The sequence below is a fragment of the Sebastes umbrosus genome, chromosome 21 (assembly GCF_015220745.1).
Source record: "Sebastes umbrosus isolate fSebUmb1 chromosome 21, fSebUmb1.pri, whole genome shotgun sequence".
In the NCBI taxonomy this organism is placed as follows: Eukaryota; Metazoa; Chordata; class Actinopteri; order Perciformes; family Sebastidae; genus Sebastes; species Sebastes umbrosus.
Window position 1 is genome coordinate 4,090,540 of NC_051289.1, and position 12,845 is coordinate 4,103,384.

At 41.1% G+C, this 12,845-nt stretch overlaps 1 long non-coding RNA gene across 1 annotated transcript; it reads right to left on the reverse strand.

Annotated features, from left to right (window-relative positions):
- Positions 1 to 11,640: 11,640 nt before the first annotated feature.
- On the reverse strand, positions 11,641 to 12,262 carry LOC119480176. The gene is made up of 2 exons (XR_005204851.1): positions 12,076 to 12,262; positions 11,641 to 11,919 (listed from the first exon to the last, which is right to left on the reverse strand). It is a non-coding gene; the product is annotated as an uncharacterized LOC119480176 (long non-coding RNA).
- Positions 12,263 to 12,845: the final 583 nt, after the last annotated feature.

Sequence of the window (12,845 nt, forward strand, 5' to 3'; positions counted from 1 at the left end):
GTAGCGCTACTCTTGCAAGACTCAACCCTAACTCGATCAAATCTCTCCTCCAAGACCCGTTTGAGAGAAGGAACATGCCTGACTTCAATAAGAAGGTCATTGAGAGGTTTGCCACTCAGAAGGACAGAAGAGCAAGTTCCTTTATAAATGATCTGTCGTATGTTATATTAACATACTGAATTGTATGAATAAGATGTCCTTATGTCAGTGTTGGAATAAATGATAAAAATGTAACTGCAAAGTAGTAATGCGTTTTTGATACCTTTTTTTGCATTGAATCGTACTAGGATGTTTGTTGAAATTGATTGGCCCTACCCAAAAAAAAATCCACCAGCCGCCACTGGTCTTTACTCTATAACTCTGTAAATATAAAATATGGATAATATTTCTTCTCTCAATAGGAGTTGAAACTTTGCATACCACTCCCCATGTCTCAGCTGCTGGCTTATGATGAGATGAACCTTTAGCTCGATATACAGAGGGCTTCACTAACAACATAAGGGACTCAGGAAAAGCAAAGTCCACTAAAGCCATTCTTGCATCACAGCAGCTCCATTTGCAAATATATTTAAGACCCTCCAACGTACATTTGATCTGGGATTAAGCTCTGTATTTAATTTAAGGATTGACTGGTGCAAAAAAAAAAGAATGCTTCACTCTAACCTAATCTATCTACAATTTGAATGTTACAATTTGTATTCACTGTTCAGAACATGGTTGGGGTCAGAGACGATGTTGTTGGCCAGCCTTAATGGGCTGATTCATAGAGTTTCTGAAGAGGTTGACCGACAATCTTTGAGCAGATTTCTATTTGGTGGAGCAGTTTTGATTTTAAAGTGGTGGAAAAACACTTGTGCCATGTAAAATTACAATACTTTAAACACTCAATCACAGAAGTAAAAAAAAAACAAAAGAAGAATGTGTCTACTCACCCCCAAAAGACCTGAGGCGGCGGAGAAAATTGATTCTTTGTTTGCAGAATGCTTAGTCGCTGGGAGGTGAAGATGAGAGACGATTGAGCAGCTAAGAAACACTCTGATACCATGAACATGAGTAACAGACACGTACGATTGTTTCTAGGCAGGGTAGGTTCACAATGTCACATGTATTTGGCATCATAATGCCAGTCTAATGTGACCAGTATGGTCATATTTTGCCTTTAATTTGCCAAAAAGGTGAAATCTGACCAAATTACAGATGCATTCAGTTCAATTTAAGAGAGGTTTTGTGCAATATGATAATATCATGAGACCTTGGGCTTTGCTTTATTTGCGAGAACAAATCCTCTCAGGACAGAGATATTAGCATGAATTAGACATCCGGGTAAACAAACCCTGCATTGATGAAGTTGCATAGATGAAGGTTGGCTCAAGTGAGCTCTCTTGCTTGATACCATTCATGTGCGTGCTCAAAAACCTCCAACACCAAGGCAATACAGTGTCAAAAGGATTGTATAGATGAAACCTTGAGCTTTGATGTATCTGCATAGGAGAAATACAACTTTTGTACAGACAGAGATATCAACCTGAAAGGGTGAATCAAAAGCATGTTTTATTCCCTTATGATTTGTCATTTATTCATTTAGTAGTACAAATACATGATGCTGTGAAATAACTTAATCTACTGTGAGTTAGTGAGGACTGGTTGCTGTACTATGGCTGTACAGATGACTAGACATCAGTTGGAACAGGCGTACATTCATTCACCCTCTTTTTGTGTGATCACGCTCCATGGGTAGTGCAACAAGTCCTCTAACATAAACGATAAAATCGTTGCTTGTCATTGCATTTCAAAATGATTCATATGTGAGTTTTCTAAACTTCTGAGAACATTGCTCGATGATCTTTGTTGACCTAAACCAACGGTCTCACAGAGAGGTAAGACAAATGTAAATGCCTTTGACATCAGTCATTATTTGAACATTCACATTATTCGGGGTGCTTGGCAAGAAGGCAGTAGTGGCCATGGTTCAAGTAAATCATGTGTTTCTGTTGGTCTCAAAAGAATCACGACTACCAGTAACAGTGGTCCAGAATATAAAATATATTTCAACAGTAAAGGTCACTTCATATTCCTAAGACCCTTTGATTATTTGTCACAACCCAAGCTCAGTGAGCTAGAAAAAACACACAAGATTTAAAGTAAAGTAAGTATGGTTAAAGTTGTAAGACGAAAACATGACAACTCCCAGACCAGACAATGCCGTTGTAGCCACCCCCTAAAGCATCCCCTGCTTTATGGTCTATCTGACTCTAAATGGGACCACGATTTACTAAATGAACACCATGCTGTATTGAAGAAGACTTGAAACTAGCAATTGAGACCATAAACTCATGTTTACAATGTTTACTGAGGTAATAAATCAAGTGAGAAGTAGGCTCATTTTCTCATAGACTTCTACAATCAGACTTATTTTTGCAACCAGAGGAGTCGCCCCCTGCTGGCTGTTAGAAAGAATGCAAGTTTAAGGCACTTCTGCATTGGCTTCCCTTTTCAGACCCAGGAGTTGCCCACAGGGTGCAACTCATCAAGGTAGGTCATCACATATTCACTAATTACCCAGAATAATTCAGCTGACTTAATGCCACCCTGTTGGACTCCGTATCAACTTGACTACCAGTTTGCAATTATAGCAGTCCTCGCTTGAATAATTAATGACCCTTACTGCACAGAGCCCAGGATGTTCAGATTCCCTTTCCCCTGGGATGAACCCCAGTCATGTGGCTTGGTCTCAGGTAATACCTGTAAGATCATTCCCCTGATGGCAGGTTACCTCATTGCTCTGGATGCCAACAGAGAAATATGCCCCGTCTCTCAGCATGGTCTGTGCGCAGTAACAACGCTCTGATGTTGAGGTCTGAGTAAAAACAGCTCCAACACAGACTTTCCTTTTTTTGTGCAACAGGGAAACATGCAGCCTGGGGCCTGAGGCCTTTTTATTTTGACAGAACTAAATCAACCTTGCTAGTGTGAGTGTGTAAGATGACTTTCAAAGCCATAAATCAGACATTTCTTCCCCTCTATAAGGCGAACAAGGGTACCAGATAATTCCCTGTCTTACACGTCTGTAAAATAACATTTCTACAAAACATCAAATTCCCACAGCACCCGAGACCCGTGGAAATAATATCGTAAATGACCGGTGTCTGAGGTCAAAGAGGCCAGTGCGTTCGATACCAAAATGAAGGAACATTCTTGAAGGTATCACATTTCATCCCCCATCTCCTCTGGCACTGTGGTTTCTCGTCTTCCTTTCAGCCGCCTGGTTGGAGCTGGAGAACTGGCTGAGTTTGAAATCGTCATCTCGGGGAAGATAATGGGAAACCCATGGGAGTCCTGCCGAAGCCCGGAGACAATGCAGTCTGCGCCTCACAAGTCAACCTTTAGTGAGAATGCACATGCGCTGTTCTCTTTTATCTTTTCAGCTGAGCTCCAAGGCCACTGAACAGAGGGAACAGAAAGGAGACATTCACACATATTTGCCACTTACCTTGCAATAAAAAAACCGTGGTGGCAACTGTACAGAGCCCCCTAGTATTTCATCTTATCAAAGACGACACAGACATCTGCTAGTATGTTCAGGTACGATTCACCCTGAAGAACTGAAGCGTCTAACAACTATTGGTCACCCACCTTGCTCAAATTATTGTTTGATGTATTGTCCTAATTCCCCTTGGTAGCTGGTCACATTTGAATTACATGATCTAACACAGATATTTCTACTGAAGCTATAGCCATGTTTCATCTGTCTAAATGTCCAATTCTGTGTTAAAGAGCAAACGCCTCGTTTTGCACCCACATATTTTATAACCTACAAATACAGGGTTATGTACACACTGTGATCAAAGAGGAAGATAGATTAATTAATTGTCAAAAGTAGCGTCAATTTGGCAACAATGCAATGCAGACATGATATGTTGGATTTAGTCACAGAAACACAGCAAACATGAGGTGTTTGGTTGGAAACAACTTCACACAATAAACACTACAGACTGACAATGAATTCAATCAGTTAAGACTTGATTTATAATTGAAAAGGTGTGTAGGATATAGCGGCATCTAGTGGTGTGGTTCCAGATTGCAACCAACTGAATACCCCTACGCTCACTCCTCCCTTTCAAAGACTGCGGTAATGTGAGCCGCTGAGTGCAAAACCATGGTAATGCCATTCACCTCACTCAGATGCCATCCTTACCATAATAACACTACTTTAGGAGCAAGTCAGACACCGGCTGGCGCTACAATGGTGTTTGTTATCAAATACCGAGGATTTATCTCGGCTATCGTGGTACAAGGCGCCCCATAGCGTCATTGTGAAATGTACCGGGCGTCCCATTAACTATAATGTAAACCCATCCGCGGCAACAGTAAATGTTACGATAAAGTGCACCGGGAGTGCGGTGACGTGGTTTAAAGAGCGAAAAGAGACACACCGGGGCGGGCAGGAGAGAAGGTGGATGGGTCCAACAAACCCAAGGCTTTAATCCTGGAGACCGCTGTTCGTGTCCCGTGCGTCACGTTACAATCAGCTGTTCTTTCCTGTTTCATCTTCACAACGTTCAGTCACATTTTCCCTGTAATAAAGTAGTGGTTTTAAGCCTATAACCATGTAGTTCTTTCCTATAACTATAGTGGTTTTCATGCCAAAAATAAAGTGAGACAAAGCGGTGGTATGTACTGAGTTGGGATGAGAACGTGTTGGAACTGCGGTAGCCTTCAGATAGCGTAAAACAGTGAAAGGCTCTCATTAGAGTCAGTGTTTGAAGGGCTCATTCTAAGCTAACGGAAACACAACAGTTCTTAGTTTCAAGTGATTATACACTAATGAAAACAAAGCTATCAATATAGTATTACATCTCTGCTAATGTATCCCTGAAATGCTACACATTGTACTTTAAGAACCTTTTTTAGATTCAAAATAATCAAAATGTTGGGCTAAGCTCAAATAGAAGCCACTGGTCAGTTGAAAAATCCAATAATGCAACAAAAATAATGGTTTTCCTCCATAGTAGGAGTCCAAATAGAACCTCGACACAGGTGGTTAAGATCACAAACAACACCTAGAACGACAAGAACATATTGAGCAAGCCTTTTTTAAAGCAATAAAGAGCACATTGATTTGTGATTTATTCCCCAGTGGGTGTGGGAGAAGGAGTGGATATGTCTAAGCTCAGCTGATTGGATGATGCGCGCTAACGGAGTTCTGTCTTCTTGTTGCGAATTAAAGCGCGAGAGGGATAATTCGTCAATGAACTCGTCTTCCTGATTGAACTTTCACTAAGCCTCCTATAACTGTGTAAGGCTATTCAGGGGTGGATTTTCCTTTTAAGCACTTAGATGGTGTTCTTATCCGGGAGTGAATTACAATTAGAGAGAGCAGATAGGTGTTCTTACTCAAGCACTCTGGGTTTGATGATTGGTGACTGGTGATGGGCCTTCTCAGCTCCCGCATAGATTGAACCTGTGAACTTTTGCTTACGAAATGGTCTCCCTGAACACTGAAGCACCCTGCAGAGTAAAGTAAAGCAGCGGGCCTTATAGCTAAACCACTTAATTCAACCTTTCATATCATTCCCATCCCAATTACGACCCAGCTGAGGCTCCTCGTGTTCATCTCGTTCAACAGCCGCTGGCTCGCTCATTTTGTGGCGAGAAGTCTCAGGGACCCCTACGCCCCCTCACCACCTCCACATTGTTTTTGCACTGTGACCAGCCGGATAATTCAACATTCATGACTTATTCATCGCATAAATAAATACAATTCCAAACAGCTGCTCAGCAAAGGCTACTCAGACACTTCCTGCTCCCGCTCCCTTTGCAGTCCTCACTGCTCGCTTAATTGGTAATCCTAGCTGCAAGTGTCATTCGGTCAAGCTCAAGATTCAAATCTACAATTAGCCTATGACTGTGTGCAGTGGATATAGCTACTCCCGCTGTCGTGAGACATGAAAGAGCTCCACAGATCTCTGCCAGCAAGGTCAGGGTGACGTTCCAATACTCTCTCTCTCTCTCTCTTAGCACAGCAATACCAGGTGGGAGCCGCATACCAACTGAAGCTTTCCAGCTGTCTCCCTAGCATGAAAAAGAGACGTAATTGTTTACTCCGCGTGCACAGTCGAATAGCTAGGAGGGCTTATCCTTATTATGTAGCGAGTGCTACAGCAGAGACAGAGAGAAGAGAGGCCTGTTTGCCCTGGCTCCCCAGAGGGAGCTCTATTCAACAGCAGCCTGATGGATGCTCATGCTTTTGTTCTCAGGGTTTTCCACAGGCTAACAGCGGCGCTTTTCTACCGTCTAGCTGCCATCTGCATTTATGAGACCGCAGCTCTTTCTCTCCTTTTTCTACTTCTTTAAATGAAATGGAATGATACCGAGCAGACTTTTCCAACTTCAACCGTGTGTGGCATTTTAATCTGTGATTTTGAGATGTAAAGCGTGGTTAGTTTGAGTACTAAAAAGTTTTATGGGTGAAATTTTGATGTTCTTTGGGCTGCAAGGAATGCGAGTTTGGCAGCTTATATTGTCATTAACAAGCAATAAAAGCACATATTCATAACATAGCAGCTCTCGTGCAGTCCATAAGTATTTGGACATTTCAGTTTTTTTGTCTCTTTACTCCATTATATTGTATTTTAAAATAAATGAATGATTAAAGTGCTGAATCTAGTTCTTATTTTTTAAACTGATGTTTACAATATCTAGGTAATAAATCGAGTGAGAGTTTCTCATAGACTTCTATGCATTCAGACTTATTTTTGCATCCTGAAGAGTCGCCCCCTGCTGGCTATTAGAAAGAATGCAAGTTTAAGGCACTTCAGCATTGGCTTCACTTTTCAGACCCCGGAGTTGCCCACTGAGTGTAACACATACATTTTTTTGCCCTCGAACTGGTTGGTCTTCAGCATGGAAACACATTTTAGGACTGAGTTCAGCTGGCTGACTTAGCCAGTCAAGAGCATTGTTTGGCCCTATGTAACCTCCCCGGTTGCCCTGGCATTGCCCTGTGCGTTTATGGTTAGTATTCCTCCACAATATGAACTGCAACTGAGTTTTGTCTCGAAGACTTCTACTTCCTCAGCCTGTGAAAACAGTTGTTTAATGTCTCCTGTGGCTCTTGAGGAGCTCTGTGAAGTATGAAAAAATAACCTTGGTGATGTCACCAGGATTATTTGGGTTGTTTAGGACTGCAGACTTCAAATATTAATGGGAAAGCTTTCATCACAAACTGGGGGTGTGCAGCAGATGAGCTTCAAAGTTCATTATTGACCTTGAAAACAGCATTGAACAGAACCTCAAACTCCATTTAGTAGCTCTTCTGGAACTTTCAATCACAACATGATTTTGCTCGGCCGATGGAGTCTTCAATGTCATTGAAATGTAGATGTTCACATTTCCTGTCTTTTTCTGAACATTTAAGGACTTCTCATTCATGTTTGTCCAAAAGCTGATCTATGAACGTTTAAGATATGGGCATTTAGTGGTGAAGGCCTAAAAAAAATATGCATTGTGGGAAGTGTAGGATCCAGCATTTCTTTTTAATTTAGCCTACTAGGGACTCAAATTTAGGATATATCTGCCTCTGCTGCATTGAGTTTGACAATGTCTTTTTTAAACTGTCAAACAAGTATATGCAAATGTGATACTTGAATGTTCATTTAATGCTAAAAGGCAGCACTTTTAAAAGTAATTTCAAGTTATTTTGGGGTATTCATTACATAAAATAGGAAGTTAGCTGACAGGGAATAAGGTATCCAACAAAGTTCCCCGACCGGACGCGTACCAGGGATATTGTAATTACACGCTCAGGGCTTTAAACCCTTTGCCCATCAAAATGCCGGAAAATAAATTAAAAAAAAATAAATAAATAAGCACTTTCATTTCCAGTCATTGGTTCATTCCAAACCCAATGTGTTAACAGAGCCAAAACCAAAAATGTGATCCCTGTCATATGGTTATTGACCATGCTGATATGGTGCATCAGTCATATTAAGGTGCAATTGTTAAGCTAAACAGGTATATTCAGCTTAGTGGTGATTACAAAGCTTTTCAACTAGTGAAACTAACTCAGCTCCATGGTGTAATGTATTCTGCTCCCACACTGCCACAGCAAGTTATCAGAGCAGAGAGTCAAACACTCAAGAGTGGAGTCTTGGTTATGAATGACGCAATTTCTCCAGCAGCTTCAGGCCTAACCTGTTACAAGTGAATGAATACACCTCGACGACTTGACAAAATAGTTCATTTTTGTATTTCATCACTTTTAATGAAATATGGATGTGGCTGATATCTATAACAGATTAGGATATCATACAGGATGAACTGTTAGACAGTCAGATGAATCGATAGGCCGGGAAGAGTGAAGGCAGGGTTTGACCAAAAATATTTCATTAGGCCTGAAAAATATGTTGCACTATCAAGATCTGTATCGGCTGATTAGAAAATCTGATAGCTTGACTTTGACATTTACCAGTGATTTCTCCAATTCCTATTCTTCAGAAAATACAATTTGACCTTTAAATACTCAATTGAACCTGCGAAAAAAGGATAAAATCAGTCATGTGGCGAGCAAGAAAATGGGATATGACAGCTGGTTAGAAAAAGGAACATCATTAGTTCCTTGTGGTACATCAGAGAGATTTGTCCACGGCCTGATAGCCCCGCTGTCAGAAAGGCAATATCACTGAACAGATGACACCACATTATAGCAGCACATAGGAGGAATTAATTAACATGATCTTATTGTCATCTCGACGCGGAAAGTAGGAAAAGAGAAGAACATTACGATCGCCTCAGATCGGTAACTCGCTGATAGAGTACCCTTTAAATGCCTCGGGATCCTTCTATCTCTACTGTCATTGTGTAAATGGCGCCGTTTGTCCAACGTGCCATGTATGACAGCTACAGCACGGGGCTGCACCAGGTTTGGGGCTATCAGAGCGCCAATTGTGACATTTAACAAGTCACTGTGCAACCTGCATCTCAGATGTTTCACAGCACAGGCAATCTAAGCTCATGACAAAAAAAAAAAAAAAATCACAGTTAAAAAAGATGCAAATGATCACCATCAAAGGGCGGCTCGGCGTCGACATGGGAGAGGGATCCATGCTCCTTGGATTTGAATTCACATTCAAATGCCAACAGCATGTATCTTTCACTGCTTATAACAGAATGAGGGCAACAGTGCTTTCAACAGTTCCCTTCCTAGATGGAGCCCTGCTGTGGCAACACGCTGCTGTCTGTCTGCTTGTGTTGTTTTGTATGCCCCTCCAAGTTGAATGTGCTGACGACCGGCTCAGGAGAAAGAAATATGAACCAGTTGAATAGCTGCACAGTCAGGGCTATGTGAATTGGTTTGGCAAGTGAGGCATCCATTACTTTTGACAGTACTTTTTTTAAATTTATGAAAGACTTTATTTCAATCAAGAAATTCAAGAAAGAGAGTTCATTGGGGTAATCGTGCCCTCGAGCCATACAGGAATACGACCCCCGATAGGCCTCTCTCACAGCAGACACTTGTAATTCATGTGTATTGCACAAAATCAATTTGTGTGTAAATAAAGTAATCGCAAACCAGGAAATATAAATAGCGGTTAACACAGTATAGGCAGGAGGTCGGGGTGTATGGGTGGGTAAAGAAATACCGGATTTTTGCCCACGAGATCTGTATTCGTTACCCCTTGAGAAACCAGAGGTCACGTAAGTTACGTACCTAAGTACCCCCACTTCTGGACATATTTTACGCCAAACACGATCTTTTCCTACACCTAAGAGGTTTTGTTGCCCAATTCTAAACAAGTCAATCTTTTCCTAAGGCTAACTAAGTAGCTTTCTTGCCCAAAACCTGAAGAGGTTGTTTTCTGTGAAGACGGAAGTTTATTTTGAAAAGACTGTATGCATGTGACAAGTGTAAATTGACACGTGTTGCTGGACATTCATAGGAAAAAGAACTAAACACTTTTTCGTTGGATATCATATGAACCGAGAATATGTTACGTAGTAGGAAAAAAACAGGAGTTACTATCACTAATGATGGCTCCGATCTATTCAAGTGTCCCAGTGAGAGTGAGCCAGCATGCACAATACCTGGATTCTGAAATTAAAAACAGCTAAATGGAATTCAGCTATGGTTAATTTCATTATCTAAACCTGTGCTTTTCCTACGGTTGTTGCTCAGAGGTAGAGTGGGTCTTCCACTAATCATAAGACATCTTCTTAACTAAAAAACGGTACAGCACAAATGCTTCAGCCTGAAATCCTTCAAATCCTTTGAGTTTCCGTCTAGACTTCAATACAAAAAGATGCTGACAGCACAGGGAGCAGGGTATCCCGTCTATGGTTATCTCAGGCTTCAGTACCGCCGTTCACTGCCTCTCAACATCCCAGGCTCCGGCTAACAAGCAGGACGAGCTGGCCATCCTTATTAGCTTCAGGTTGGACATTGCTGAGGGTAGGCTCTGTGACGTGTTTCACCAGAGACTGAGTCTGTGTTAAAAATTTCTGAAATCTGCTTTACACTGGCAGACCTTTCTCTCTAAACTCCACTGAACACACAGAGATCTGCCAATTGGTTATTCAAATGGAAGACTGGATAAGCCGGCTTTCTGTACGGAGAGAAATGTTCATCTTAACAAGTCATTGAGATTTCTGTGGATAAAAGAACGATCCAAGGCTCTCGAGAAATCTGTTAAAAAGCCTTTATTCTGTTCGGTTTGCCATAATTATAAGTTCAAACCAGGAGATGGAAATACCATCTAGGCTTTTTTTATTAGATTGTGCATTGGATGTCTTTTTTCCCCACATAATTACCTCGGGATTTGACCTGACATAATCAGATTTTATTGTACTGAGATATAATGGTGTGTGCATTTCCATATTTATGTATTTCTTATTTCAAGGGAGAAATTTGGAAAAAACACTTTTGAAACTGTAAATAGGCTAAAACCTGTCATGTTACTGGTTCGGATTACCAATTCTGGCAGCATACATGAGTCAGAAATGATGCTCCGGTGAAGAAATTTCTACTTCAGTTCCAGTCCCTTTAGCTGCCTGCTGTGGGAAATTCTCTTGCTTATCCTGGCAAAGGACTCGTTGACATTGCAAGGCGAGGCCAATGCTGCAGCTCAGCGGATATTTGGCCACACCGAGGGAGCGAGCGACTGAATCCAGGAGTTGGCAGCGGGGATATTTGGAGACTGCAGCTACTGTAGGCTTATTTGACATAAGCTCTAATCGCACAGGACCAATTACCAACTACCTGGGATCATGTGGTGACTTCTAATGACTGCTGAGATTGTTGGAAGTTTTAATCCACTACAAATCAGCTGTGCTTGTAATTCCAGCCCTAGTTACCTACTTTGTATTGGCGAAGATAAATGTCTCCTGAGAATAGCTGAACTCTTGATTGGTTCACAGTTTCACTTCCTCTTATGGACACCTAATTTGTACCTTTCTGCAGGCTTTGTAAATGGAGGCACTCGAAGAATTGCACCGGATTACCTTATCGCCCAGTGTTTCACAAAACACAGAGGTTGGGGAGTAATTCATTAATCAAACGAGATCTCTACATAATACCAGTCCCGTGCTAATAGGGCTAACGTCACTGGCGCTGCCAAGGTACATGCAAGAACAGGCCACAGTGAATTAAAAAAAGGTACACAACATTTATAATGCCTCAGCAAAAAAAAGTCATGAAAGAGGTGACGTTGCTGACCTCATTTTCACCAGGGAAGGACAAAAGATGCAACGTTTCAGGCGGGCACAGCTGACAACAAAAGCAAAAATCTTTTGTGCACAAATTGACTGAGAAGACCATCTGAGCTCAGTCTCTCCTTTGACATGAAGTTTCTCATCCCCAGGTGCTGAGTCTGATATGCTGACTCTGAGGTATTGCAGGTATTGCAGGTGACAGCAGCTCAGTAACTAGAGAAATGAAAAAGTGAGGGAAGATTTGGTGAATCCTGGGAAAAATGGATATAAAACGTAACCCAAAATGTGCCCCTGTGGCACATTTCAGATGCCAACATTAGACTGCAGTATTCCTGCTCAAGAGGTAAGAAATAGAAAATGAATGAGCACCTGGGTGTTGCAGAAGACTCGTTCAGAAAATCCCCCAAAGTACATCAAGGATAAAAAAACACAGCTGAAAAAGCATTTTGTCGTCTGTCAAGCCAATTAAAAGAGGAAGACGCTGATGGTAGATTCACTACAAGAGAATAAGCCCCGGATCTTCAGCTGATCCCAGACTATGACGTGAACCACACAAGCTTGCAATTACAACCTTCTTCTTCACAGTCCTCATTCAATGTGTTGTAGAATTGATTTTACAGTCTGAAAAACAACAGTTGGGCCAAAACACCAAGCCCTCTTTGTCTCCGCCTGGGTTGACTGACTGGGTGTCTGAAATGACCACCACACCAGCCATCTGCGATGATTTCAAGGTTTAACTGCAATGTAATGATTTAATTATGAGAAACATCTTGCGTGCCATATTGAGGTAATATTTGCCAGTAGGACAATTTAGCTCAGACTGGGGTAATCACTTCTTTATACCCCGGGTTTTTAAACGGAATACATTTTATAATTTGATGTTAACTTCAGTCATTTTGCTTGCATGGATTATAAAAAGTGCCATGGGTTAAATTTTCACAATTAATGTAATTTTAGAATCATTTACAATCAAATAAAATATATGACTTTGAATATTTTTAATGTAAAGTCAGTAATTATTTATCTCTAGTATTGTCTAAAACAGTTTAAGAAGGCCATAAAATCCTATGTAAGCCATGATTAAACATTTATGTCACTTTATGTGCTTTCCCAGATGATAAAAAGGGACACTTATATAC